The sequence below is a fragment of the Thalassophryne amazonica genome, chromosome 2 (assembly GCF_902500255.1).
Source record: "Thalassophryne amazonica chromosome 2, fThaAma1.1, whole genome shotgun sequence".
NCBI lineage: Eukaryota > Metazoa > Chordata > Actinopteri > Batrachoidiformes > Batrachoididae > Thalassophryne > Thalassophryne amazonica.
In genome coordinates, this window is record NC_047104.1 from 119,078,303 (window position 1) to 119,106,095 (window position 27,793).

General features: G+C 42.4%; 1 long non-coding RNA gene and 1 pseudogene across 1 annotated transcript; both read right to left on the reverse strand.

Annotated features, from left to right (window-relative positions):
• Window positions 1–1,205: 1,205 nt before the first annotated feature.
• LOC117504088 lies at window positions 1,206–26,905 on the reverse strand (annotated as a pseudogene).
• On the reverse strand, window positions 8,940–13,020 carry LOC117529787. Its single transcript, XR_004566102.1, has 3 exons — window positions 12,883–13,020; window positions 9,320–9,426; window positions 8,940–9,014 (listed from the first exon to the last, which is right to left on the reverse strand). It is a non-coding gene; the product is annotated as an uncharacterized LOC117529787 (long non-coding RNA).
• Window positions 26,906–27,793: the final 888 nt, after the last annotated feature.

Sequence of the window (27,793 nt, forward strand, 5' to 3'; positions counted from 1 at the left end):
CTGGTAGGATAGTGATGTAAGTTAACTATGCACTGATGAACGCTGGGGTAAAGCTGTGTGCCACATTTCAAAGAGGTGTATTAAACAGGAACAAAGTGGCAAATATTTATGCACAATAGGAAAAAAAAAGGTTTACATGTTTTTAAAACCCCAAGAACCTTTGTGGTTCTGATCTAAAAAAATATAAAAATCCTAATTAAAATTAAGAGTGCACTGGCCCAGTGCATGCAAACATCCATGAGTTTGTCTGAGTCTGGACAACAAGAAAATATTAAATTTATTAAAACTATACAATTCCTTTTGGTTGTACACAGGTATAGTATCCAAACACAACAGAAAAACGCATCAAATGAAAATGGAGGAAAAAACTGCACAATGATGATGATGATAATGGTTACAAATAAAGAATGATACTTGTCAGTGTAATGAGTTTGATAAGTAACACTAAGCTGCTGTGGGCTGCATTTGGTCCTCACAGTCCTTTTTGTGCCCTTGATCTTCACAGCCTTCCTGAAGTGGCTGGGAATAAACAAGAAAACGAAAACAACAACAACAAAAACCAGCTACATGACATCAACTGATCAAGTTGGGAAATTATGGTCCTTCCTTTTACAGACTGGTCTGACTTAAAATACAAAGGAAGAGTTCAGCAATCATTAAAATAAAGTACAAATCAAACATTAAAAAAAGCTTTTCAAAAGTGTGCTGTAAGACTTGTTCATCCATAGGTTCCAAGGCGATTAAAGTGCGTGTTTTCACGACAAAACTGTCCTGTGAAAATGTTTGTTCTCTTATCACATCACAGAAAGGAGGCCCAAAAGATGAACATATGATTCGCTCTTCACTCAAATCCATCCTGAACCCAACAACCATTTCTGCTCTGAGGTCTGTCTCTGATAACTTAAAAGAAGCTGCAAAATTACATCTATATAGCTCATTCAGTCCGGTATTGATGCCTAAAATCTTATTTTCTTTAAAACACCTGAGCTAATCAGTTATTACGATGTTTCTGACGAGACTTCACCGGTTTGCAAAATTTTCTTCAAATACACGAGCGTCCTAAATAATATAAAATATACTTCATTCATTGAAGAAAGGCCTATAGGTGCGTAGACTTGCTTTTAAAACAAGTCAATTTAACTTGTTTCAAGGGAAAATACATTTAAAACTCATTACCTGACACAAAGCATATTTTAGATGAATTCTTTTTTCACGGTAAAGAAATCAATGCTGGTTCTGGGTTGCATGGACTCAATACATTGGCCCATGGCTAGATAGAATAGGTAGAGATCTCAGACTGCTGGCGGATGTAGCACTGAAAACTCTTGTCTCCAATTGGATGTTCCCTGTAGAGAGAAGAGGAAAAAAAAAGTCATCTTCATTTGTTGGCAAAAGGTTACTATCTTTGTCTGAAGGGACAGAGGTAGTGATGGACCATGTCTTATTGTGATCAACATACCAATATAAATTTTCCCCATAGTAGGATTTTGTTGTGTCACCATATAAAAGATAATGCTGATAATGTCTTTTTCATGTGCTGCATGTGGGCAGCTCATGCATAATTGATGGTGAAAGGCAGAGTTCAAAGTGAGTGAAGAAAACTTAAGCTCACCATATACTACACGATGATACAATATAATACTGCCATGTGATAAATGTACCAGCATGATGAAAAGTAGTTTACAGAACAACAGACTCATGTGCTGTATGCGCTCCTCTCTGAACAGGGTGCAGTAAGAGTGGACTGTGCAGCAATTTGGCCCCGTTTGTTCTGCAGATGTACTGATTGAGAGCATATATGTGTGTGTCTGTGTGTGTATACACATACACACAGTCAAAGGGTTGGACACACTTTCTCAGTTGAATATAGCGGCCTATTAGTGTAAAAAATAAAATATATAGTGTTATGGGTACCGTAGCTAACCTGGATGATACAAGACATCACAGTTTCAGCTGGAAAAGTGGGCATGACCAAATTCCAAAGTTCGTATCAAGGGCAACATTTAAAAAATCTTAAAAACATGTCAGATTTTTTTTTGTAGCCACCTCCTAGCTACCCCTGTACGAAATTTCAGCTCAGTATCTTTAAAAACTGCTGACCAATGGCTCTAGGTGGCATTTTCAACATGGCCACCATGGTAGCCATAAATCAGACCAAAACCTGAAATCAAAACCTGTCAGATATGTCTTTAGGATTGCTGACTGCTACCCATGTAACAAATTTCAGCTCAGTTAGTGCATAAATGGCTGTATATGAGATTTTCATAATAGGTGGTGAAGGCAGATGAGTTTAAGTACTTGGGGTCAACTGTTCAAAGTATTGGAAAGTGTGGTAGAGAGGTGAAGAAGAGAGTGCAGGCAGAGTGGAGTGGGTGGAGAAAGGTGGCAGGAGTGTTTTTTGACATAAGAATATCAGCAAGAGTGAAGGGGAAAGTCTGCAAGACAGTAGTGAGACCAGTTATGTTGTACTGCTTAGAGACGGTGGCGCTAACAAAAAGACAGGAGGCAGAAATGAAGATGTTGCAATTCTGTTTATGGACAGGATTAGGAATGAACATATCAGATGGACAGCTCAGGTGGGACGGTTTGGAAACAAAGGCAGAGAGGTGAGATTGAGATGGTTTGGACATGTGCAGAGGAGGGACCCAGGGTATATAGGGAGAAGGATGCTGAGGATGGAGCCACCAGGCAGGAGGAGAAGACGGAGGCCAAAGCGGTTTATGGATGTGCTGAGGGAGGACATGCAGGTGATTGGTGTGACAGAGAAGGATACAGAGGACAGAGTGAGATGGAAACAATTGATCTGCTGTGGCGACCCCTAACGAGAGCAGCTGAAAGGAGAAGAAGTCTGGCAACCACAGTTGCTTACTGTAATTTAACAGGGGGACAGTACTGCAATCTTTTTACAGTAAATAGACTATTGTATGTTACAGTACACATGCTGTCCAGCAGTACAGTAACACTGGAAAATATCAGTACAGTAACACTGTAGAATAACACTACCCTACTGGCAACTCTAGCTGCCAGTAGGGCACTATAAACTAAAATTTGTTACGGTGCACTTTATGCAAGCAAGATCCAATTTACTTCCATGATGTGATTAATTAGTGTATACACTTAATTAATTTGTGGGCCGCGCTGAGTGGAGTGCACACACTGTGTGCAAAATTGAGAGTGACAGAGTGAGATATATTATTGTGCATTTATCTGAATAACAAAGAAAACTGCATTTATTGAGTGCAGAATAGATTTTGTTTGCTCAGAGATACGTGCATGCAGAGAAATGAATGTCTTGGCTGTATGCCCTGACACATTTGTTTCATTACTTATTTACCTTATGCACACAAATTTCTCAAATCAAATCAAACCAAACCATGGGAACAGGTTTATGTTGTGCACACACATAGCACATTAAGCCATACTTTTTTTTTGTATATATTCCTCTCCATGGACCCTCTGTTCTTCGTGCATGTGTTACATGTTCAAGTACACACTGTAGTAAACAGGTCCTCTAAATTGTGCAATTTTTTCTTTCTTTCAGCTGTTCCCGTTTAGGATTTTCCACAGCAGAAACATTCATCCCTAATTCACACACATTCTTTATGAAAGCCTGGTGGATTCTGGCCAATGGATAAGTGTAAGGAATCGTACTATCCATCCATCCATTTTCTTCCGCTTTATCCGGAGTTGGGTCGCGGGGCAGCAGCACAAGCAAAGCCGCCCAGACCTCCCGATCCACACACACCTCCTCCAGCTCCTTCAGGGGAACCCCAAGGCGTTCCCAAGCCTTCCGAGAGACGTAGTTCTTCCAGCGTGTCCTGGGTCTTCCCCGGGGCCTCCTCCCGATGGGACGTGCCCGGAACACCTCTCCAACGAGGCGTCCAGGGGGCATCCGGAAAAGATGCCTGAGCCACCTCAACTGGCTCCTTTCGACATGGAGGAGCAGCGGCTCGACTCCGAGCTCCTCCCGAGTGACCAAGCTCCTCACCCTATCTCTCAGGGAGCGCCCAGCCACCTGTGGAGGAAACTCATCTCGGCCGCTTGTACTCGCGATCCCGTTCTTTCGGTCTCATGACCATAGGTGAAGATCAGAACGTAGATCGATCGGTAAATCGAGAGCTTTGCCCCCCTACTCAGCTCTCTCTTCACCACGACGGTCTGATACAGTGACCGCATGACTGCAGATGCTGCACCGATCCGTCTGTCGATCTCACGCTCCATCCGTCCCTCACTCTTGAACAAGACCCCGAGATACTTAAAGTCTTCCACTTGAAGCAAGGACACACCACCGACCTGAAGAGGGCAAAGCACCTTTTTCCGGTTGAGAACCATGGCCTCGGATTTGGAGGTGCTGATTTTCACCCCGATGCTTCACACTCGGCTGCAAACCACCCCAGTGCACTCTGAAGGTCCTGATTTGACAAAGCCAACAGAACCACATCATCCACAAACAGCAGAGACGAGATTCTGTGGTTCCCAAACCAGACCCCCTCTACACCCTGGCTGCGCCTAGAAATTCTGTCCATAAAGATAATGAACAGAACTGGTGACAAAGGGCAGCCCTGGTGGAGGCCAACGTGCACCGGAAACAGGTTTGACTTACTACTGGCAATGCGAACCAAGCTCCTGCTGCAGTTGTACAGGGACCGGATAGCCCTTAGCAAAGGACCCCGTACTCCCGGAGCACCCCCCACAGGGTACCCCGAGGGACACGGTCGAACGCCTTCTCCAGATCTACAAAGCACATGTGGACTGGTTGGGTGAACTCCCATGAACCCTTGAGCACCTGATGGAGCATGTAGAGCTGGTCCAGTGTGCCGCGACCAGGACGAAAACCACACTGCTCCTCCTGAATCCGAGGTTCGACCATCGGTCGAATTCTCCTCTCCAGTACTCTGGAAAAGACCTTACCAGGGAGGCTGAGGAGTGTGATTCCCCTGTAGTTGGAACACACCCTCCGGTCCCCCTTCTTAAATAGAGGGACCACCACCCCGGTCTGCCAATCCAGAGGCACTGTCCCCGACCGCCACGCGATGTTGCAGAGGCATGTCAGCCAAGACAACCCCACAACATCCAGAGACTTAAGGTACTCAGGACGGATTTCATCCACCCAGGAGCCTTGCCACCGAGGAGCTTTCTAACCACCCTCGGTGACTTCGGCCTTGGTAATGGATGAGTCTGCCTCTGAGTCCCCAGTCTCTGCTTCCTCTTTGGAAAACGTGACGATGGGATTGAGTAGATCCTCGAAGTATTCCTTCCACCGCCCAACAACATCTCCAGTCAGGGTCAACAGCTCCCCACCTGCACCATAGACAGTGCTGGTGGAGAGCTGCTTCCGCCTCCTGAGGCGTCGGACAGTTTGGCAGAATTTCTTCGAGGCCGACCGATAGTCCTCCTTCATGGCCTCCCCGAACTCCTCCCAGACCCAGGTTTTTGCCTCTGCGACCACACAGGCTGCGGCACGCTTGGCCTGCCGGTACCTGTCAGCTGCCTCCAGAGTCCCGACTGCCAACAAAGACAAGTAGGACTCCTTCTTCAGCTTGACGGCATCCCTTACTTCCAGCATCCACCACCGGGTTCGGGGACTGCCGCCGCGACAGGCACCAGAGACCTTGTGACCACAGCTATGAGCGGCCGCATCGAGAATGGAGGTGGAGAACATGGTCCACTTGGATTCCATGTCTCCAACCTCCCCCGGGATCTGGGAGAAGATCTCCTAGAGGTGGGAGTTGAAGACCTCGCTGACAGAGGGTTCCTCCAGTCATTCCCAGCAGATCCTCACGATACGTTTGGGCCTGCCAGGTCTGACTGGCTTCCTCCCCTCCCAGCAGATCCAACTCACCACCAGGTGGTGATCGGTCGACAGCTCAGCCCCTCTCTTCACTCGAGTGTCCGAGACACGTGGTCGAAGGCCAGATAATATGACTACAAAGTCGATCATTGACGTCCGGCTCAGGGTGTCCTGGTGCCACGTGCACTTATGGACACCCTTGTGCTCGAACATGGTGTTCATGATGGACAAACTGTGACTAGCACAGAAGTCCAACAACTGAACACCACTCGGGTTCAGATCGGGAAGGCCGTGCTTCCCGATCACCCCCCCTCCAGGTCTCACTGTCGCCGTCCACATGGACATTGAAATCCCCCAGGAGAACAATGGAGTCCCCAGTTGGAGCGCTATCTAGTACCCCTCCCAGGGACTCCAAAAAGGTCGGGTACTTTGCACTACCGCTCGGCCCGTAGGCCGAGACAAAAGTGAGATACCTGTCCCCGACCTGAAGGTGTAGGGACGCGACCCTCTTGTTCACCAGAGTGAACTCCAACACATGGCGACTGAGCTGGGGAACAATAAGCAATGCGACCCCAGCTCTCCGCCTCTCCCCGTGGGCAATGCCAGAAAAGTGGAGCATCCAGCCCCTCTCCAGGAGTTGGGTACCAGAGCCCAAGCTGTGCGTGGAGGCGAGCCCGACTCTCTCTAGTCGGTATCTCTCAACCTCCCGCACAAGCTCAGGCTCCTTCCCCCCCAGCGAGGTGACATTCCACGTCCCAACAGCCAGGGGCTGTGAGCGCAGACCGGGCTGCCGGGCCACCCGCCCTCGACCGCCACCCAATCCTCTCTGCACCTGACCCCCATGGCCCCCTCTGCAGGTGGTGAACCCACAGGAGGGCGGGCCCACGTCACTCTTTCTGGCTGAGCCCCCGACCACCAGGCGCTCGCGCGAGCCCCAACCCCAGGCCTGGCTCCAGGGTGGGGCCCCGGCTCCGCCATACCGGGCAATGTCTCGGTCCTTGATTTTTTACTGGTCATGGGAGCTTCTGAACTACCCTTAGTCTGACCCGTCACCTAGGACCTTACAAGGGGCACAAAGCCCCCGACAACATAGCTCCTAGGATCATCTGGGTACGCAAACCCCCCCACCACGATAAGGTGGCAGCTAGAGGGGGAGGAAGCATGAAAAAAAAAAAGAACTAGGAGACAGAGATGTTGGAAAAGGAACTAGTGTGGCATGAACAACATCCTCCACTGCTTCCCTTCAGGAAGCTTTGGTGGCTGCTCTTACAAATGATCAGTTTCAAGTACATGACACTCTTAAGTCAATGACAGATGACAGTCTGATTAGTTTATTTCATTTTACACTCAAAACACACTTAATAATTATTTACGAGACTAAACACAACCCGTTTGTGCCCTCTGTCTTACTTTGTGCTCAGATACGTGCTATGCAAATTGGAAAGTGGAATTGCACCGGCTCCAAAATGCACCTGTGTTCTGTACTTGGTAAATGGATAGAATGGACTGCATTATGCGTTAGTAACTTGTACAAAAATAAGAAGAAATGTGCAGGAATTCTGCTGGATAGTTATTTTATTACAACTAACTAACTATTTTCTTTCATTTGTTATGTAATTTACCCATTATTAGTAAAAGCAAATTTTATTTGGCTTTGAATGGGTGGTTAACATTGTCTTGTAAATCTTAACAAATTACAGGTTGTACTTTTAAGATATTAAATATCAATGTACTGCCGTGTGTTAAATTAAGTGACCCAGCCAAACAATACTGAATCTGGGCTACATATAAATACAGATAACAAACACGTACTGGCTTCCTATCTTTGTCTTCTTGAACTTGTCACGTTTGTACTTGGTGTGCTGCTGCTCCAAAGTCTGTACTGCAGAAAACAATCTGCTTCAGCGTTTTGTAGGTCTCCTGGGGATCATCGATGACAAAGCTAGAGTACTCCTCTTGCTCGGGTCCATCGTACACAGACTTACTGCCGCAGGCCTCTGCAGGACCAGACACACAGCACAGTGAGCGACACAACAACACAGGAGGATAAACAGATAATGAACTTGAAGCCCGGCACATATAATGTGTATGTAAAAACCCTTGTGTCAGAGTCTGACCTTGCATCTTGAACAGTTTGGCCATATACACACTGAATAGGGAATAGATCCTCTCCGTCTCTCTGTCCCCGTCAACGTCAAGCTGGATGTTGGCTGGAAGGCCACTGAAAGCACATATGGGAGTACCAATAAGAGAGGACAAAGGAAGAAAGAAAAAGAGACTGATGCTGGATTGATTTTCCGTAAGGTTACGTACCCAGTGCAGGGCGTACACCCAGGGGCAGTGTCCGCGGAGAGTTTGCAGCAAAGCCAGTGGCCGTTGAGGTAGGCCTGAAGGATGGTACGTACTTAGGCGCTTGCGGTTACACTGGCTGACTTTGGTTAGGATGTCAATCCAGTCACGTGCCTCGACACAGTTGTTAGCTTGGATGTAGAGTGCCCTCTCTGCTGAATGACCTGGAACATCTGGGGACAGACAAACACACACATGTTTACAAAGAAAACATTAAATAGAAACGAGTGATTTGGGCCCCAAAGCTCTTTTGCCATGCACACACACGCACACAAACACACACACATATACGGTTTTCATGACATATCAGGATGTATGACAGAAATGTGAAAATGGGGGTCCTAGAGGCCTGGGAATCAAACTCATTCTGATGCATGATTACAGGAACATGTCCATCTGTTGAGGTTTAGGCTGGGGCTATATTTTGGTCAAACCTGATTTTTATGTGACATATGAAGACACTATGTGACTTATGAGTACAATAACATCACACTGACAGTGTGTGAAAAGTGTGTTAAATTCCAAAACTGGCCACTAGGCAGTTAAACTGAAGCTGAGCAAAAACGATAGACATATTTTCCAAAAATTATGATATTTTAGTACAGCTGAGATTTTTGATATTGAAGGTGTTATCATAAAAATGTCCTGAATTGTCATGAAAACAAGTGCACGCACATACATATACACACACCCACACACACACACACCACACACACACACACACACACACACACACACACACACACACATCCACACGCGCGTGCACGCAAATTGCTTGTGTGAGTTCTTTACATTTTCATTTTGAATGATTCCTCCTCCAACCTCTCTACAGCCAAAATGTTCTCTATGGGAATGCTGCACAGAGTTCCCTCACCTGGAGATAAAGCGAAATTGAATCCAGAGCAGTGACAAAGTGCAGGAACGGGAGGAAACTGAAAATTTCTGAAAAGTGTTAACAAAATGTCTGTGAAGTGAGTGAGCTGTTTGGGTTCAGAAGAAAAAAAAAACAGAACCTGCTTAACAACTTCAACATATTTTCATTACAAAATATGGTCAGGGTAAATCTGCACACAGCTGTTTTGTTGCTGTCATTGCAACACTCACACTGATGATACCAGAAACATATAATCATAGAAACAATTTGCTGAAAATGTAAAGATTTCCTGTGAGTTCCTGTACCTTTTGTTTTGTGATAGGTGAACTCGTGGTTGGTGAGGCGAAACCATCGCTTTTTGAAGTTCTTCATTCCAAACCGGTTTCTCCCCTGTGCTCGCTTTATCATAAATCTTAAGAAAAATTATATGACAGAATAGTCGTCAAACTTTCACCCACACAAAATACAGTATACGAGGTCTGTTAGAAAAGTATCCGACCTTTTTATTTTTTTTCAAAAACCATATGGATTTGAATCATGTGCGCTTGCATCAGCCAAGCTTGACCTTCGTGCACATGCGTGAGTTTTTTTCACACCTGTCGGTTGCGTCATTCACCTGTGGGCAGGCTTTGAGTGAGCACTGGTCCACGTGCGGAGGAATTTGCGTGTCGGGACGGAGTCGCAATGGCGCACAACAAAAAGCACGTCCGTGTTGGAAGTCTCACAGGACAAGTTGTGGACATGCCCAGCTGTTACACAATTTCTCAGATATTCACTCGACTGAAAAGCCCAGTGGAAGCCGTCTGAATCTTCCGAATGGTTTTCCAACACGACGTGCTTTGTGTTATGCGCCATTGCGGCGCCGTCCCGACCCGCGAATTCCTCCGCACGTCTTTCATTACAAAATCTCCTGTAACAGTGGAATGTGCTGCAAAAGTGCTGATGTCCACGCTTCTGCAATTTCTCTGGTAGTCAGACGACATCCCGGATCAACACAGCGTTCACTTTGGAATGATCTGGTCGTTTCAGCCTGTCGATGGCTGCTCGGAGCGCGGCACGCCCTCCGCCGCTGTGGGCCATCTTTAATCCGGTTGTAATGCTCCTTAATCTGTGTGACGCCCAGAGTATCCTCACCGAAAGCCATCTGAATCTTCCGAATGGTTCCACCTGGCTGTCCTCCACCAGTTTATGGAAAAATTTGATTCAGCGCTGCTCCAATTGCTCAGCCATTTCCCTGACAATGAAAATCCGACGAGGGGGGTGGACCAGTGCTCACTCAAAGCCTGCCCACAGGCGAATGACGCAACCGAAGGCGTGAAAAAACTCACGCATGCGCACGAAGGTTCAAGCTTGGCAGAGAGCAAGCGCACGATTCAAATCCATATAGTTTTTGAAAAAAATAAAAAGGTCGGATACTTTTCTAACAGACCTCGTATTTAAATCTTTGCCATTATTCATATATTAAGTTAAAGCTGTCAATATCTTGTATGTTTATAAGTAAAGAGCAAAATTACTTTCCACAAAATACTAATTACCCAGAATTATGGAAATGTCTACATTTAACGAGGATGTCTTGAGCTATTAATATTCTGTTTACATGCGTATATTGCCATTCTGTTTTACTGCTGTACAAGACAATGGTGCATCATCAGTCATATAACAGGCTGTGGCTATGTTCACATTAGAGGATAAAGTGACCTGGATCGCTCAAACACATGTGGCACAGATCTAGTCTTATGTTAATCACTATGTGGTCCCAGACCTGATTTGACTTTGATCTGCGGTGGTGTGACTGATGTGAGAACAACTGGATACACGTCACTTAGAAATATGGAAATAATAACAATAATAAACAAAAATCTGTACTAAAATCTAATACAGGTCACTTCGGCCAGTAATGTGAAGGTACCCTTAGTGTCAAAGAGCAGACAGGTCAGCAATTCAAAGGTACCATGTGCAAAAACTCTATCATTACAATTATTTTCCAGTTCATAACATGAGATTGTGTATGATTCCCTATATTCCAGGCAGCCAGTGTTTCTTTTAAGTTCACTTGAATTTGAGTAATACACCGATCAATCAACCATAACACTGTGATCACTAATAGGTGAAGTGAATAACACTAATTATGTCATTACAATGGCACTTGTCAGTGAGAAGGAGATATATTTGGCAACAATTTAACATTTTGTCCTCAAAGTTGATATGTGGGGCAGCAAGAAAAATGGGGGCACATTAACAACTGAGTGACTCTGACAAGGGCGAAACTGTGATAGTGAGAACTGGAGACTGAAGACTGGGCATCTCCAAAACCACAGCTCTTGTGGGATGTTGACAGTCTGTAGTGGTCAGTACCTATCAAAAATGCTCCAAGGAAGGGAAACCGGTGAAACCAGTGATAGGGTCATGTGGGATATGCTGGACAAAGAAGTTTGATCCATGATGGCCCCACCTCGCAACTTCCATGATGTAAAGGATCTGCTGTTAATGTATTGGTGCTAGATACCACAGCACACCTATGCAAGTCTACTGGAGTCCATACCTCAGCGGGCTAGGGCTGTTTTGGTGACAAAAGTGGAACCTACACAGTATTAGGCAGGTCATCACAATGTTATGGATGATCAGTGTACATTACCTTGAACAATTATTCGTGTTTATTTTATGTGAAAGTTACACGAGAAAAATCTTTCTTTGGCAAAAAAAAAAAATGCAACAAGAACAAGTCGAACGTTGAGGTCTGACAGCCAAACAGTAACCTTTATAATGTGTGAAAAGTCACATGATCATTTTTTAAACATTCATCTTTGACATATGTTCACGAATGCAACTTCGCTCAGAAACCAACTGTCACGTTTAAGAAGTTGTGAGTTTGCTCGAGTACAGCAATACTGAAGTGTATTGAAAAGGATCCATGCTTGTAACTGTGTAATGACACAAATATAGCATAGCACTGACAACCCAAACCAATTTAAAAGGCCAAATAATGAATAAAATGGATCTGAAATGAACAAGGATCTCAAGCAAGTTTCACTGTTCTGAAAGTATATCATTTTCTAGTCAAGTAACAGAAAAGGATTGGCTGCTTGGAGGATGGAAAACAATCTGAAAATTATGATATGCTTTGGAAAATGCTTAGTGGTTTTACACTGTTTGCTGCTAATGAGGTAAAACATACATATGGACCTTTAAAGACAAGAAAAGAAGGGGAGGTTTGTAATACAGGGTTCCTACAGTTTAGGGGGATTTAAGCCTTAAGACTTTTTAAGGATCCGTGGGAACCCTGTAATAGAGAAACAGAGCTACCACGGTTACAAACACCAAAGTTACTACTCTCCCACAGGGAAACTTGTACCCTTTTTCACAGTGCTGAGCCAACTGGCACATTTACAAAAAATACCAATAAAATCCAGTACAGTAGCAATATGGTCCCAGACTGGACAAAGGGTATCAATGATCATGATGTGGACAGATATGAGATCCCAGAATTGTCTGTACGACAACCAAGCTCAGCACTACCGTTACACCAAGCATGTCTTAGAACTATTCGTACTCACAAGGCTTTAGAGGTAAGAAGGCCTGATGATGAACACTTTACTTTATACCATTAGAATCACTGCCATTTGTCATGTGATGATAATAATAATAATAATAATAAGTGTATTAAGTTACCAGGTGATGTCTTGAATGCTGCTAAGGTTTACTTCCAAATGCTGTTTTACACTGAGTGGCCAGATATAAAGTAAAGTGCAGCAGCATCTTACAACAGCAGTGTGATGTCGGTGAGGAGAAAATGGCTGGTTTTAGGGTTTTACAGTGCAAACACAGGAGGTCATGAGGTCACAAGGCCTTCACACACAGAAGCTCTTACCTGCCCTTTGTGCCTTTTGACCCCTTCCCATCAACCCTCTTTATAGTGACTTTTACACTCCTATGCCCGATTGCAGAAACAAAAGGGGGCGAGGAGGCCGATAAGTGAGGCACTGGTACACACACCGTCAACTACCCCCCCCCCCCCCCCCACACACACACACACACACTTTCACAGCCTCATCACAAATATTACAACAACAGCCCATATGTGAGGAGAAAGGCCTCAGCTGACGACGGCCTGAACTTTAGAGGTCTGCTGTTAAAAAGCAGAGAAACGCGTTACACCACAAGATGCTTCCACCGGTTTTCTGGGCTGGCTGCATCAAACTTATTTTGGCATTAAATTATTCCTAACATACAAATCCATTGTGATTTAAATTCTGTCATGTTTATCTCTGTTATGCCTGTGACAAATATACAGCAGTCAATTTCAGGAACAAAGGTTCCATTTAAAGAAATGTGTTCAAATGCCAACAATTCATTATCTAAAAACCAACTGACATCATCAGTAAACCAGCAATTCAGGATCAACAGCATAATGATGTGCAAACATTGAAAGACTTGTGGAATATTGAGCACTATGCATAATATACTACTCATCAACATTTTTTTTTTTTTTTTTTTTTGATGAGCTTCATGAAGATATCTCAAAAGAACATGAACAGATTTCAGTGGAATACAGTGGGGAGGTTGCCCTGAGTAAAACAACAACAACAACAACAACAAAAAAACCATAAATTTTGTTGTTGCTCCAGATTAAGGGGTCTACCCGACCTGTGATTGTTAATCTATGAGATCTGGTCCTGATTCCTTTGATCTCTGATTTCTCATTCTTTTGACCAGGTCAGATCTGCACAGTGTCACCAGCATGCACCATGTCACCACATCCATCGTACGACGGAACTGCCCTGAGTTCTGGATAGCAACAACCCAGGCTGGTCATCCACATCGCTTGAAAGTGTCAATCTGGCTTCCACAGCCAATGCGGGTGTCCCCTTGGCTTTCTACAACCACTGGGGTTCTCAACACAGAGGCACCTATGTGATGATCATGACCACAGAAATACTCCATTGGCCAAAATCTCATAGTTGATGTTCCCTCACAATACCCAATACTGACCCCTGTGGGGGTCAGTATTGGGTCCAAAACTGTTTCTAATTTATATAAATGATATTGTCAATGTTTCCAAAATATTAAAATTAGTATTATTTGCAGATGACACAAGCATTTTTTGTTCAGGGGGGGATTTGCAGGAGTTACTGAGGAGGATCAGTATAGAAATGGGAAAATTGAAAATATGGTTTGACAGAAATAAATTATCATTAAACTTAAGTAAAACAAAATACATGTTATTTGGCTATTGTAATACAGACATACAGGTTCAGTTACAAGTCGAGGGGGTAGATATTGAAAGGGTACATGAAAATAAGTTTCTGGGGGTGATAATAGATGATAAGATAAACTGGAAGACTCATATAAAACATATACAAGTAAACTGTCAAGAAGCATTTCAGTTCTAAACAAAGCGAAACATATCTGGACCACAACTCACTCCGCATTCTTTACTGCTCACTGGTTTTACCATATTTACAGTACTGTACCAGAGGTATGGGGTAATACTTATAAAGGTACAACACAATCACTATCAGTAATGCAGAAAAGAGCTATAAGAATTATTCATAATACTGGCTATAGAGATCATACAAATCCACTATTTTTACAATCCAAATTCTTAAAATTCACAGACTTGGTTCATTTTCAAACAGTACAAATTGTGTATAAAGCAATAAACAATTTACTTCCAGCAATTTTAAAAATATGTTTTTTAACAGATCAGGGGATTACAGTCTGAGGGGGAAATTTAATTAAAGCATCAGTGGGCACGAACAACATTAAAGGTTTCTGTATTTCTGTCTGTGGGGTGAGGATGTGCAACAGATTGGGAGTGGGGCTCAAGCAATGTCCAAGCATGAACCCGTTCAAACAGCGGTACAAAAATATGTTTTTTTCTGGGTATAGGGAGGAGGAAGGGTAATGAGGGTTAGGGTGTTTTGTTTTTGCTTCGGCTTGTAAATATATAGTATTTTGTATGTAAGTAGGTATGTGTAGTGTATATTTATGTTTGTGTATATATATGTGTATATATGTATATGTGTATATATGGGTATGTATATGTGTGTGTGTATGTGTGTGTGTGTGTGTATATATGTATATATATATATATTGATATCGGTTAGGTGTGTAGGAATTTATGTGTATATGTGGCAAAGGGTATTACTGGTTGTGGGGAAGAAGGGGTAGGGATAAATAAGCTGATGCTTCACCCTACCCCTTTTCGGACATGTTGGGTACACAGTAGGAACTTTTTTGTTGTTGTCTTTACTGATCTATCTTGTAATTGTTGTTGTATCAAATGTTCGAACTAAACAGTTTTCATCATTCATTCATACAAGTGATACCCCTCATCTTAGTCTCCCTAATCAGGATTTCCCAAAATGACATGGGCCCAACTCGAACGATATGATAATATGCGTATTACCAACTATAACAAGGACTTGTACCAAGTTTCATAAAATTCCTCCTAAAATGTGAGGAGTTGATTTCAGAACATTATATCCTTTTTGAAATGGACGTATAGACAGACAGAAAGAAAAGGCCATGACATAATCCCCCTTTGGGTGTTTGGCCAGCAAAGGATTAAAAACTGCCCTCAAGCCAGATATACCATGATGGCATCCAAAATGGGTACTAAAATATGACATTTTTATTAATGCTACTTTTTTGTTGCTATGATGTATTTTATGGGCATTTTAATGTGAGACAGTCATTTGAATTCCATTTTTAATATAAACTAATGAATGAAATTATTTAGGAACAAATATACTTACTGAAACCCCAGGTGTCACCAAGCCCCCTCTGGGGACAGCACCTGTCCTTCATGTCTTTTATGTCTACTTGCTCTCCTCATAGATTGTTGTTGTTTTTTTTATTATAACGCTGGTGTTTCTCAGCTCTTCATTTACGTGAACACATTAGCCATGAGTTTAGCAGGGAACGTTAGAAACAAGAGGACAAGTGCTTTCCAGGAGTAGTGTTGGCGATCTTTGTTCAAACCCAATACTTTCTTCTCATGGATTTTTAAAAGTCCTTTTAATGTCGTTTTAAAGCATTTCATTGGGCCGGGGGAAATTGGTAGTCATTTTGGAGTCTATCTAAAATATTAGGCTTGAGGCTGATTTTTTATTTTTTGAAACATTCTGATTGTGTTTTGGGGTCATCTTATGCTTGCATTTACACATGACGACAAGTCACGAATGCCACGAAGTATACATTCTTGGCTGCTGATCACGAATGTGATGATTCGGGACAGAGGCGTCAGGTGTCCTCAGGAACTGCTGCAACCTATTACCACACGTTACAATTAATGACACGTGTTGCTGGAGAATTATCAGGAACCATTACGCTACGGTCAAGATTAATGTTCTGCACTGTGCACGCTGTTGTGTGCTATCACGCGTAACTTCGCATCGTTAAGTTCTGTCACTTTGTGAATGAGACGAATTGTCTCCACACATACGAGGTCTATTAGAAAAGTATCCGACCTTATTATTTTTTTCAAACACCATATGGATTCGAATCACGTGTGATTACATCAGACATGCTGAACCTCGTGGGCATGCGAGAGTTTTTTCACGCCTGTCGGTTACGTCATTCGCCTGTGGGCAGTCTTTGAGTGAGGAGTGGCCCACCCTCTCGTCGATTTTTTCATTGTTTAGGAATGGCTCAGAGGACTGCTGCTTTGTTTGATCAAATTTTTTTTCAAAACTGTAAGGCACAACTGAGTGGACACCATTTGATAAATTCAGCTGGTTTTCGGTAAACATTTTAACGGCTGATGAGAGATTTTGGTCTGGTAGTGTCGCTTTAAGGACGGCCCACGGTGCCTGACAGCGATCTGCACTTCGAGGCGCAGCGTCTCACCGTTTCAAGTTGAAAACTTCCACATTTCAGGCTCTGTGACCCAGGAAGTCGTCAGAGAACAGAGAACTTTCAGAAGAAGTCGGCATGAGAAGTTTATTTGGACATTCCATTGTTATACGGACATTTTGTAATGAAAGAACGTGCGGGCAGAGTCGCATGTCGGGCTGGACCCGACCGCGGGGGGTCGCGGACAGGAAAAACACCTCCGTGTTGGAAACCTTAATGGGCCAAGTTGGAACATGCCCAAGCTCTCAGTTACTCACTTGTTGAAAGCCATTAAAAGCTGCCTGAATTTTACAATGGTTTTTCAACACGGAGGGTGTTTTCCTGTCGCGGCGCAACAGAATTGCCGAGTCGTCACGGAAAACAACTCGGCGAATTTGCGCGCATGTCTTTCATTACAAAATGTCCTTAAACAGTGGAATGTCCGCATAAAGTCTCATGCCGGCCTCTTCTGAATCTTCTCTGTTCTCTCACGACGTCCTGGGTGAATTAAGCCTTAAATTAGGATGTTTTCAGGTCGAAACATGCCGACGATGGCGCCTGGAAGCGCTGCATGACGTCCCGCTGCGTGGGAAGCCCTTACAGCGACCGAAACACCCCATAATCTCTCATCAGCCGTTAAACTTTTCACCGAAAACCAGCTTAATTTCTCGAATAGTGTCCACTCGGATATTCCTCACAGGTCCAGAAAAAATTTTGATTAAAGCAACGCGCGCCGTCTCGAGCAGCGTGTGAAACAAAGGAATTCAGGCGAGAGGGGGGGACCACATCTCACTCAAGGCCTGCCCACAGGGAAATGACGTCACCGACACGCGTGAAAAAACTCACGCATGCGCACGAAAGGTCAAGCATGATTGGTGTAATCGCATGTCATTCAAATCCATATAGGTAAAAATAAAAGGGTCGGTTTATTATCTAATAGACCTCGTACCCCCCTATTCATCCAACCGTCAGTTGCTGAACAATTCAGATCGCTCCAGTTTGTTCCTCAAAATCCACACCAGAAGAACTTTGTGACTGCACGCTTAGTTGGGCTCTGTGCCATGGAGTGGCGCAGAGAGGAGGAGGAGATGGAGAGAGCCAGATGTGTGACTCCACGCAGCTTTCATCCGCTCATTTTCCCAACATCAGGCACATTCAGCATGTGGAACACCTGCAGGAGCACCCTGATGAGCACTGGAACGAGAGTTTTAGCCAACTTGGCGTCACTGTCGTTCTTCAGCATACTGCAGCAATGAAACTGAATGCGGTGCAGCAGGGTTTAATTGTGCGTACATCAGAGAAGAACGCTGTCATGCTCTATTACGGATCATAATAATCAAGACGGATCAACGCGCTCAGTTGCGACCTCCACGACATGAGGCGAAATGAGGGTGGTGGTGGACATTCGTGGAAGATTGTTTTGACAGCCAAAACATGCTCCATGAAAATCACAACTATCACCAACACGTACGATTAAGAAACCTATTCAGATGCGTTAAGTCACGTTAAGAATGTCAGGAATGTGCCAAGAATGACACAAATATGACATTCGTAATATGTCTTACCTATGTGTAAACGCACCTTAAGGACCCAAAAGGTTGGGTTGTAGTTAGGTTTATTTCTGGAGGTAGGCTGAGCTCTACACAGTAAATTTTGCAGAGTAAAATATCCTCTGCCAGGACTACATTTGGTCGTGTCCAAATAGAGTTAATATCACAGTGCTAAATCAGTTCTATCACAGGATAAAATCAACTCTATCATGCTGTGAATGACTCGTATTCGAGTTGAAAAACTTGATTTGACAAGATCGTAGAGCTGATTACACTCTATAATAGAATATATTTAACTCTATTTGGACTGGGACCAATGTTATCCTGGAGGGGGTGGTGGCCAAGTGGTTAATGCACTTGGTTTCAGTGCGGCAGGTTCCCGGTTCAAATCCCACCCCTACCACATTTCTCATGTAATGTGGAGCTGCGTCAGGAAGGGCATCCGGCGTAAACTTGTGCCAATCAACATGCAGATCCACCTTGGATTTGCTGTGGCGACCCCAAGTGCAAAACAAGGGAGCAGCCAAAGGGACTACTTACCCAATGTTATCCTGGCAGCGTATATTTTACTCTGTACAATTCACTGTGTAACAAAGTCAACACATAAACTATGATTACTGCCACATACATTCACCTGTACCAAGCCCCTCTGATGATATGTCGGGAAGTCATCAAAAGATACAGTACAATAAAGCTTTCAAGACCACTTTAGCATATTCAGGCAAACATTATAACACACAGTACTTTCTCAGAATATATTGATTCAGCATGATGATATCAGCCGGGAGTGACATGTTTAGCCGCATGTTCTCCTTGAATGCTGGCTGTCTGAGTGGTGTCCAAAAATGAGGTGGGCTTCATTGATAATTGGCAAAGCTCTGGGGAAAACCTGGTTTGTTAGGAGAGACGGCATCCATCCCACTTTAGAGGACGCAGCTCTCATTTCTAGAAATCTGGCCAATTTTTTGGGATCCTCCAAACTGTGACTGTCTAGCGTTGGGACCAGGAGGCAGAGCTGTGGTCTTATACACCTCTCTACATTCTCTCCCCTGCCATCCCCTCACCCCATCCCCGTAGAGACGGTGCCTGCTCCCAGACCACCAATAACCAGCAAAAATCTATTTAAGCATAAAATTCAAAAAGAAAAAATAATATAGCACCTTCAATTGCACCACAGACTAAAACAGTTAAATGTGGTCTATTAAACATTAGGTCTCTTTCTTCTAAGTCCCTGTTGGTAAATGATATAATAATTGATCAACGTATTGATTTATTCTGCCTAACAGAAACTTGGTTACAGCAGGATGAATATGTTAGTTTAAATGAGTCAACACCCCGAGTCACACTAACTGTCAGAATGCTCGTAGCACGGGCCGGGGCGGAGGATTAGCAGCAATCTTCCATTCCAGCTTATTAATTAATCAAAAACCTAGACAGAGCTTTAATTCATTTGAAAGCTTGTATCTTAGTCTTGTCCATCCAAATTGGAAGTCCCAAAAACCAGTTTTATTTGTATTATCTATCGTCCACCTGGTCGTTACTGTGAGTTTCTCTGTGAATTTTCAGACCTTTTGTCTGACTTAGTGCTTAGCTCAGATAAGATAATTATAGTGGGCGATTTTAACATCCACACAGATGCTGAGAATGACAGCCTCAACACTTCATTTAATCTATTATTAGACTCTATCGGCTTTGCTCAAAAAGTAAATGTCCACCCACCACTTTAATCATATTTTAGATCTTGTTCTGACTTATGGTATGGAAATAGAAGACTTAACAGTATTCCCTGAAAACTCCCTTTTGTCTGATCATTTTTTAATAACATTTACATTTACCCTGATGGACTACCCTGCAGTGGGGAATAAGTTTCATTACACTAGAAGTCTTTCAGAAAGCGCTGTAACTAGGTTTAAGGATATGATTCCTTCTTTATGTTCTCTAATGTCATATACCAACACAGAGCAGAGTAGCTACCTAAACTCTGTAAGGGAGTTAGAGTATCTTGTCAATAGTTTTACATCCTCATTGAAGACAACTTTGGATGCTGTAGCTCCTCTGAAAAAGAGAGCTTTAAATCAGAAGTGTCTGACTCCGTGGTATAACTCACAAACTCGTAGCTTAAAGCAGATAACCCGTAAGTTGGAGAGGAAATGGCGTCTCACTAATTTAGAAGATCTTCACTTAGCCTGGAAAAAGAGTTTGTTGCTCTATAAGAAAGCCCTTCGTGAAGCTAGGACATCTTTCTACTCATCACTAATTGAAGAAAATAAGAACAACCCCAGGTTTTTTTCAGCACTGTAGCCAGGCTGACAAAGAGTCAGAGCTCTATTGAGCTGAGTATTCCATTAACTTTAACTAGTAATGACTTCATGACTTTCTTTGCTAACAAATTTTGACTATTAGAGAAAAAATTACTCATAACCATCCCAAAGATGTATCGTTATCTTTGGCTGCTTTCAGTGATGCCGGTATTGGTTAGACTCTTTCTCTCCGATTGTTCTGTCTGAGTTATTTTCATTAGTTACTTCATCCAAACCATCAACATGCTTATTAGACCCCATTCCTGCCAGGCTGCTCAAGGAAGTCCTACCATTATTTAATGCTTCAATCTTAAATATGATCAATCTATCTTTGTTAGTTGGTTATGTACCACAGGCCTTTAAGGTGGCAGTAATTAAACCATTACTTAAAAAGCCATCACTTGACCCAGCTATCTTAGCTAATTATAGGCCAATCTCCAACCTTCCTTTTCTCTCAAAGATTCTTGAGAGGGTAGTTGTAAAACAGCTAACTGATCACCTGCAGAGGAATGGTCTATTTGAAGAGTTTCAGTCAGGTTTTAGAATTCATCATAGTACAGAAACAGCATTAGTGAAGGTTACAAATGATCTTCTTATGGCTTCGGACAGTGGACTTATCTCTGTGCTTGTTCTGTTGGACCTCAGTGCTGCTTTTGATACTGTTGACCATAAAATTTTATTACAGAGATTAGAGCATGTCATAGGTATTAAAGGCATTGCGCTGCGGTGGTTTGAATCATATTTGTCTAATAGATTACAGTTTGTTCATGTAAATGGGGAATCTTCTTCACAGACTAAAGTTAATTATGGAGTTCCACAAGGTTCTGTGCTAGGACCAATTTTATTCACTTTATACATGCTTCCCTTGGGCAGTATTATTAGACGGTATTGCTTAAATTTTCATTGTTACGCAGATGATACCCTTTATCTATCCATGAAGCCAGAGGATACGCACCAATTAGCTAAACTGCAGGATTGTCTTACAGACATAAAGACATGGATGACCTCTAATTTCCTGCTTTTAAACTCAGATAAAACTGAAGTTATTGTACTTGGCCCCACAAATCTTAGAAGCATGGTGTCTAACCAGATCGTTACTGGGATGGCATTTCCCTGATCTCTAGTAATACTGTGAGAAATCTTGGAGTTATTTTTGATCAGGATATGTCATTCAAAGCGCATATTAAACAAATATGTAGGACTGCCTTTTTGCATTTACGCAATATCTCTAAAATCAGAAAGGTCTTGTCTCAGAGTGATGCTGAAAAACTAATTCATGCATTTTTTTCCTCTAGGCTGGATTGTAATTCATTATTATCAGGTTGTCCTAAAAGTTCCCTAAAAAGCCTTCAGTTGGTTCAGAATGCTGCAGCTAGAGTACTGACGGGGACTAGCAGGAAGAGCATATCTCACCCGTGTTGGCCTCCCTTCATTGGCTTCCTGTTAATGCTAGAATAGAATTTAAAATTCTTCTTCTTACTTATAAGGTTTTGAATAATCAGGTCCCATCTTATCTTAGGGACCTCATAGTACCATATTACCCCATTAGAGCGCTTCGCTCTCAGACTGCGGGCTTACGTAGTTCCTAGGGTTTGTAAGAGTAGAATGGGAGGCAGAGCCTTCAGCTTTCAGGCTCCTCTCCTGTGGAACCAGCTCCCAATTCAGATCAGGGAGACAGATACCCTCTCTACTTTTAAGATTAGGCTTAAAACTTTCCTTTTCGCTAAGGCTTATAGTTAGGGCTGGATCGGGTGACCCTGGACCATCCCTTGGTTATGTTGCTTTAGACGTAGACTGTGTTTCATAATTATTGTATGGCCTTGCCTTGCAATGTGGAGCGCCTTGGGGCAACTGTTTGTTGTGATTTGGCGCTATACAAGAAAAAAGTTGATTGAGTTGATATCATGGAGAAACCAAGTTCAAGGTTCCACTAATTAATATTTTCTTTACTCTTTTAGTGAGACCCATATTCAACTAACCAATGTGTATTTCAAATGTCAAGAAACTTGGTTCACATTTTAAAAAATATTAGTGACCTCCAGGCTCAATGAATGACATACCACATATTTAAATCATCTTTAAAATGTTGAGATTTTTCAATACCACTGAGTTGTTTTTGTTAATATTTCTAACTAGAAGCATTTGGAGAGCGCAAACCTCCGCCAAGCCCATAGGGTCACTGATGTCACATGGAATACCCTTTTGCAAAGAGACTTATTCCACATCGTTTCACGGATCTACTGTCATGTTTCAGATTCAGTGGTTAACCCTCTGGGATCCGAGGGCATTTTTTGGACAATTCACACGCCTGGCATAAATGTTTTATTATTGCTGTTAACAGCTCTCCCTGCATCCCACAATCAAGTTTTATGTCTCTTTTTTTCAAGACAACCTGTACTTTCAAAATGTATGCTATAGTTGTGTTTTATAAGTGTAATAAAGGTTTACAATCAGAAATAAGAAAGGAAAAAGTAAAGCAGAAAGTAATTTTCCACACACATTTATTCAAACACACAGCAAACTATAATAAACTAGTAACACATCACTCCTAAAAACAATCTTTGGTGTGTCACGTGAGGTGAATCTGCCCTACGATTGGATTTTGGAAAACCATGTGACGGTGATTGGGCACTCACATTGCTCACGTCATTCTGATTGGGCACTCACATTGCTCACGTCATCACACAGCTTCTGTGAGAGGTACAAAGATGGTGGACGGTGGCTTGAAAGTCAGCGGAGTTAACTTTTCAGCAAAAAAAAAAAAAAAAAGTAAGTTTCTATCTCATATCATTAAAAAGTTATTTTTAATTTAGTAAAGCTTGGTCTCAGCTGTCATATACGACGGCGTCGGCCCCAGAGGGTTAAACCCTTAGATCTTCAGCAAATGTATTTATAAAGAGAAACTACATGAAGTATACAATTTTTTTTATTTTCAAATAAGTTTATTCAGTGAGGAGAAACAAATGCTAAATCATTGTTGTGTCGTAATTTAATTTTTGTTCAGCCTTTGTGACCCGTCTTCATGAAGTTAGATGCAAAAATGTTGAAATTGGCCCTATCCTGCAATGATAAAGAATCCTTAAAAAATTACTGGATCCGGATCGTGTTCCAGATCATTACCAAAATTTACTTCTAAGTTAGGCCAAGATACACCCCTGGTAAAATTTCATTGAAATCCGTTGAGGATTTTTTGAGTAATCCTGCTAACAAACCAACCAACCAACTAACCAACCAACCAACAAAGCAGAGGTGTAAAACTCCAGCTTCAGAAAGTAAAAAACCCTCCCATGTTTGCTTCTACCTGTGCACCTAAAACAGGTGATCTCAATAATGAGCTCATCCACTTGCATGAAGAGCTGAACTAATTACAATCAGCTGGTTTATTAGGACGATAGAACAAATATGTGGTTGGACTTTTACTTTCTGAAGTCGGAGTTTTACACCTCTGAAACAAAGGGACGCGACTGAAAACATAACCTCCTTGGCGAACGTAATATAAAGTGCAGTCAAATGGTTTTCACACTCCTTCACATTTTTCAGATTTCAATATGTTACAATCTTATGTTAAAATAATTTAAACACATCAAATCTTTCTCATTGTACCTTGGCATGATTAAATGTACTGGGTTTTTCTCATTCCTATTAGTTTTGGGTGAAACGTCCACCTTACCCCCTTCAGCATGATTGGTGGTTTCAATACTCTTCTGATCCCACTTTCCAGAGGTGGAGATCAGATCCAGAAACTGTGGAGAGAAATATTGGAAACATACATCAACATACACACCTTTCTGCTGTTCACGCTCCAACAAAATGCCACAGCTTCAGACTGAAGCATGTAGCCACCCTTTGACTTCTGTTGAAGAAAAGTCGCTGCTTCCCTGAGAATTTTTTTTTTCCAGCAAAAATGTGAGGTGCTCAGAAATGCAAAAGCTAAAGTTAAGTGACGTGCTCATTATTTATGTAATCTTGCTGCAGCCCTGAACTGGTGATTTAAACAAAAAAAGCAAAACAAAACCCTAAGGAAGTATTTTTAATACCCAAAAGACTAGGCTCACTCAGTTTTAGCTTCACCAACCACCCACTAACTGTATGGGAGCAAACAATATATTTGGATATAAGCAAAATTTAATATGCTATAATTCTTTTTTATGCCAACATTTTGTTTAAAGTTTAATTCCAGGCCCTCCGGTAAAGCATGTCCACATAAAGACATCTGAGCCTTATGTGGCCAGCGAGGCGTGAGTTGGTAACCCTCATTTCTGCGCTGTAGAACGGCAGACTTGCCATCCTATAAACCATCATTTGGGAGATGTTAACAAACCCGAGTTTTTATGTTTTGAATTAACACATTGGCTTTAGCAGCACTGATTCTGGTGTGAAATCAGTAATTTCACACCAGGAGTTTTCGCAGCATCAACAACGGGAGAATGTTTCATGAAAGTACAGAGTGCGATTAGCACTCTGTCAGATCCCTAAATAAATACACTTGCTCCAGAGAAGATTGTCTGTGTGAGAGAACACCATTATCAAAGTGCTCTGGATGCGCTGAAACGATTACTGACATCCAAATTAATGTATATTCGTCTGTATTTGTCATTGGCGTTATTAACAGTGTGGCGGGGGTTGTCGTTAGCCTGATGGCCCACCAGGCTTTCAGTACTGTCGGGAAACACAGTAAGTGCTTGCTTTGTTTCATATTAAATGTCTCCAAACATTTTTAATATTTCATGACCATTTAACACAAAATGAATACAATTCTAAAACGACAAACTGGCAAAGACATGCAACATATAACAACATACTCACATTCTTCACAGCGTCCGCATATTTCTGCTCGTTGAAATAGTCGTAAAATGCGGCCATGTAAGACTCTTTGAAATTAGCCTTGAAAACAAATCGGTGACAGAAGGGTTTCAGTCACATGCATCTGTTGTACATTTAACACATGTACATTTAGTTAAAGCTACAGTGTGCAAGATTTACTGTTATCTAGTGGTGAGGTTGCAGACTGCATTTTGCCATCAACGCTCATAATTTCATCATTTCCCTTCATGTTTCGATTCTTTGGCGATGGGGGTTGATGTTTTCTTGCCCTCTATTGTGATAAGCAATATCTATGTTCCTTCAGTTTACAAAATGAGGATTCCCAAACTTGCTAGCCTGCACTAACACCCAGTAGAGAGTATAACGATGCAACCACCGATTCCTATTCTCTTTTCTTCAGTCTTTCAGCTGTGCTGTAAAATGTGAAAGGCGGGATAGTGTGTCCCATTTCGGCTATTGTATCATGGCAGCCTCCATGAGGGGGCCCACGCCACAACGGACTCATTCTTAGCTTATGGGAAGACAATGATTGATGCAGGTAATTAAACAGTGAACAGATGGTAGCTTTAAGTGACAAAAGTGAAAATCTAAAAATGCACTTTGATCAGACAAACTCACCGATTTGGACTTTGCAAGACTTCCCAAGGTCTGGATTGTCTTGGATATAAGCGTGAGGGTTCGTGAGGTGGAGGGATCCTAAAGAGGGAAAACAAAATTACACAAACAAGTACATAAGCACACCAAATACTTTTAGTGATGTGACATGCCTCTGTTTAATTTATTATTCCCCACCCAAACAAAGTATCAGCCGGGATTTACTCAGTCTGTCTCTCCTGATATTCGTCATTATATAACGCCTCAATAGATCCTTGTCATTTGATTGGTGGTTTGAATGTCACATGATATGGATCATTCCTACAGTTTGCCATTGTGTTCCATTTATCGTGCAATTTTGGCTCTATTAGCATGTAATTTTGGCTCTGTACGTTTGTGCTATTGCACGCCGCAACCACTGCACACTCACACTAGCGGCAACAGGACTTAGGTTAAAACAAACATGGTGGGGTTTGTTTTGGTGACAGACAATGATTTAAACAAGCTTACTGATTGTCCAGTATGAGGTCCAGGAGGCACTGCACTCATAAACATTCATTTTGATATTATATCATCAAGACCTCTGGGCTCAAACTAACCAAATTTAGTACAGTGAACAATCACTATAGCAACAGTTGACCTGCATATTCATTCAGGTCATGCGGTCAGTGAGTGTAAAATTTATTTTGGCTTGTAGAGACTATTATCTGAGCTATGCACACAAATTTTGATACAACCTACAATTAACTACAAGGCACCTGCTACATGATCTTACGACTTCGGTCATGAGGTTATTCAGTGCAGAATATTAGCCAGAGATGGGTGGAGGATTTGCTGGCTTCTAATTTCAATGTGGTCGGCACACTGCGTGCCATGCTTTTGCTCTGAAAGAGAGTTTGAAAAGCGGCAAACTGCCAGTGTGAGTATGAGCTAAGGCACGCCTAACATTTTTGGCCAAATTCTCAGTAGCCATAAATACATCAACTCAAGGCAGAACATCAACATCAAAAATTTTTCTGTTGTCTGATTTTATGCCTTTTCAATCACATTCTCCTTTGTATACGGGACTTCTTGGGCATAATTAGCTGTTTGTAGAATTGTAGACATTAAACTGACTCCAGATCTTCTATCTTACATGTCTGCATGGACTTTGAGGATTCTTAAATGGGATTAGCTGTGGCATCCATGTATGACTCCTTACGGCAGTAGTAATATTTGGCAACTTTGGATTTGTTAAAGTTTTGGTTAACTATGTAAAACAGTAATTTGGTATTACTGTTAGATGAATCATGACAAGCACACTGCTGTTTGTGCAGGCAACAATACACAGGCAGGAGAAACCAGTGGCATGGACAAGCTCAGGCTGAGGCATGTGGCAAGTTTAGAGGAGGTTTGTTTAATCAGGGATGAATGAGACTTTGCTTCCCAGTAACATTCATATTTCTGGTAGGATAGTGATGTAAGTTAACTATGCACTGATGAACGCTGGGGTAAAGCTGTGTGCCACATTTCAAAGAGGTGTATTAAACAGGAACAAAGTGGCAAATATTTATGCACAATAGGAAAAAAAAAGGTTTACATGTTTTTAAAACCCCAAGAACCTTTGTGGTTCTGATCTAAAAAAATATAAAAATCCTAATTAAAATTAAGAGTGCACTGGCCCAGTGCATGCAAA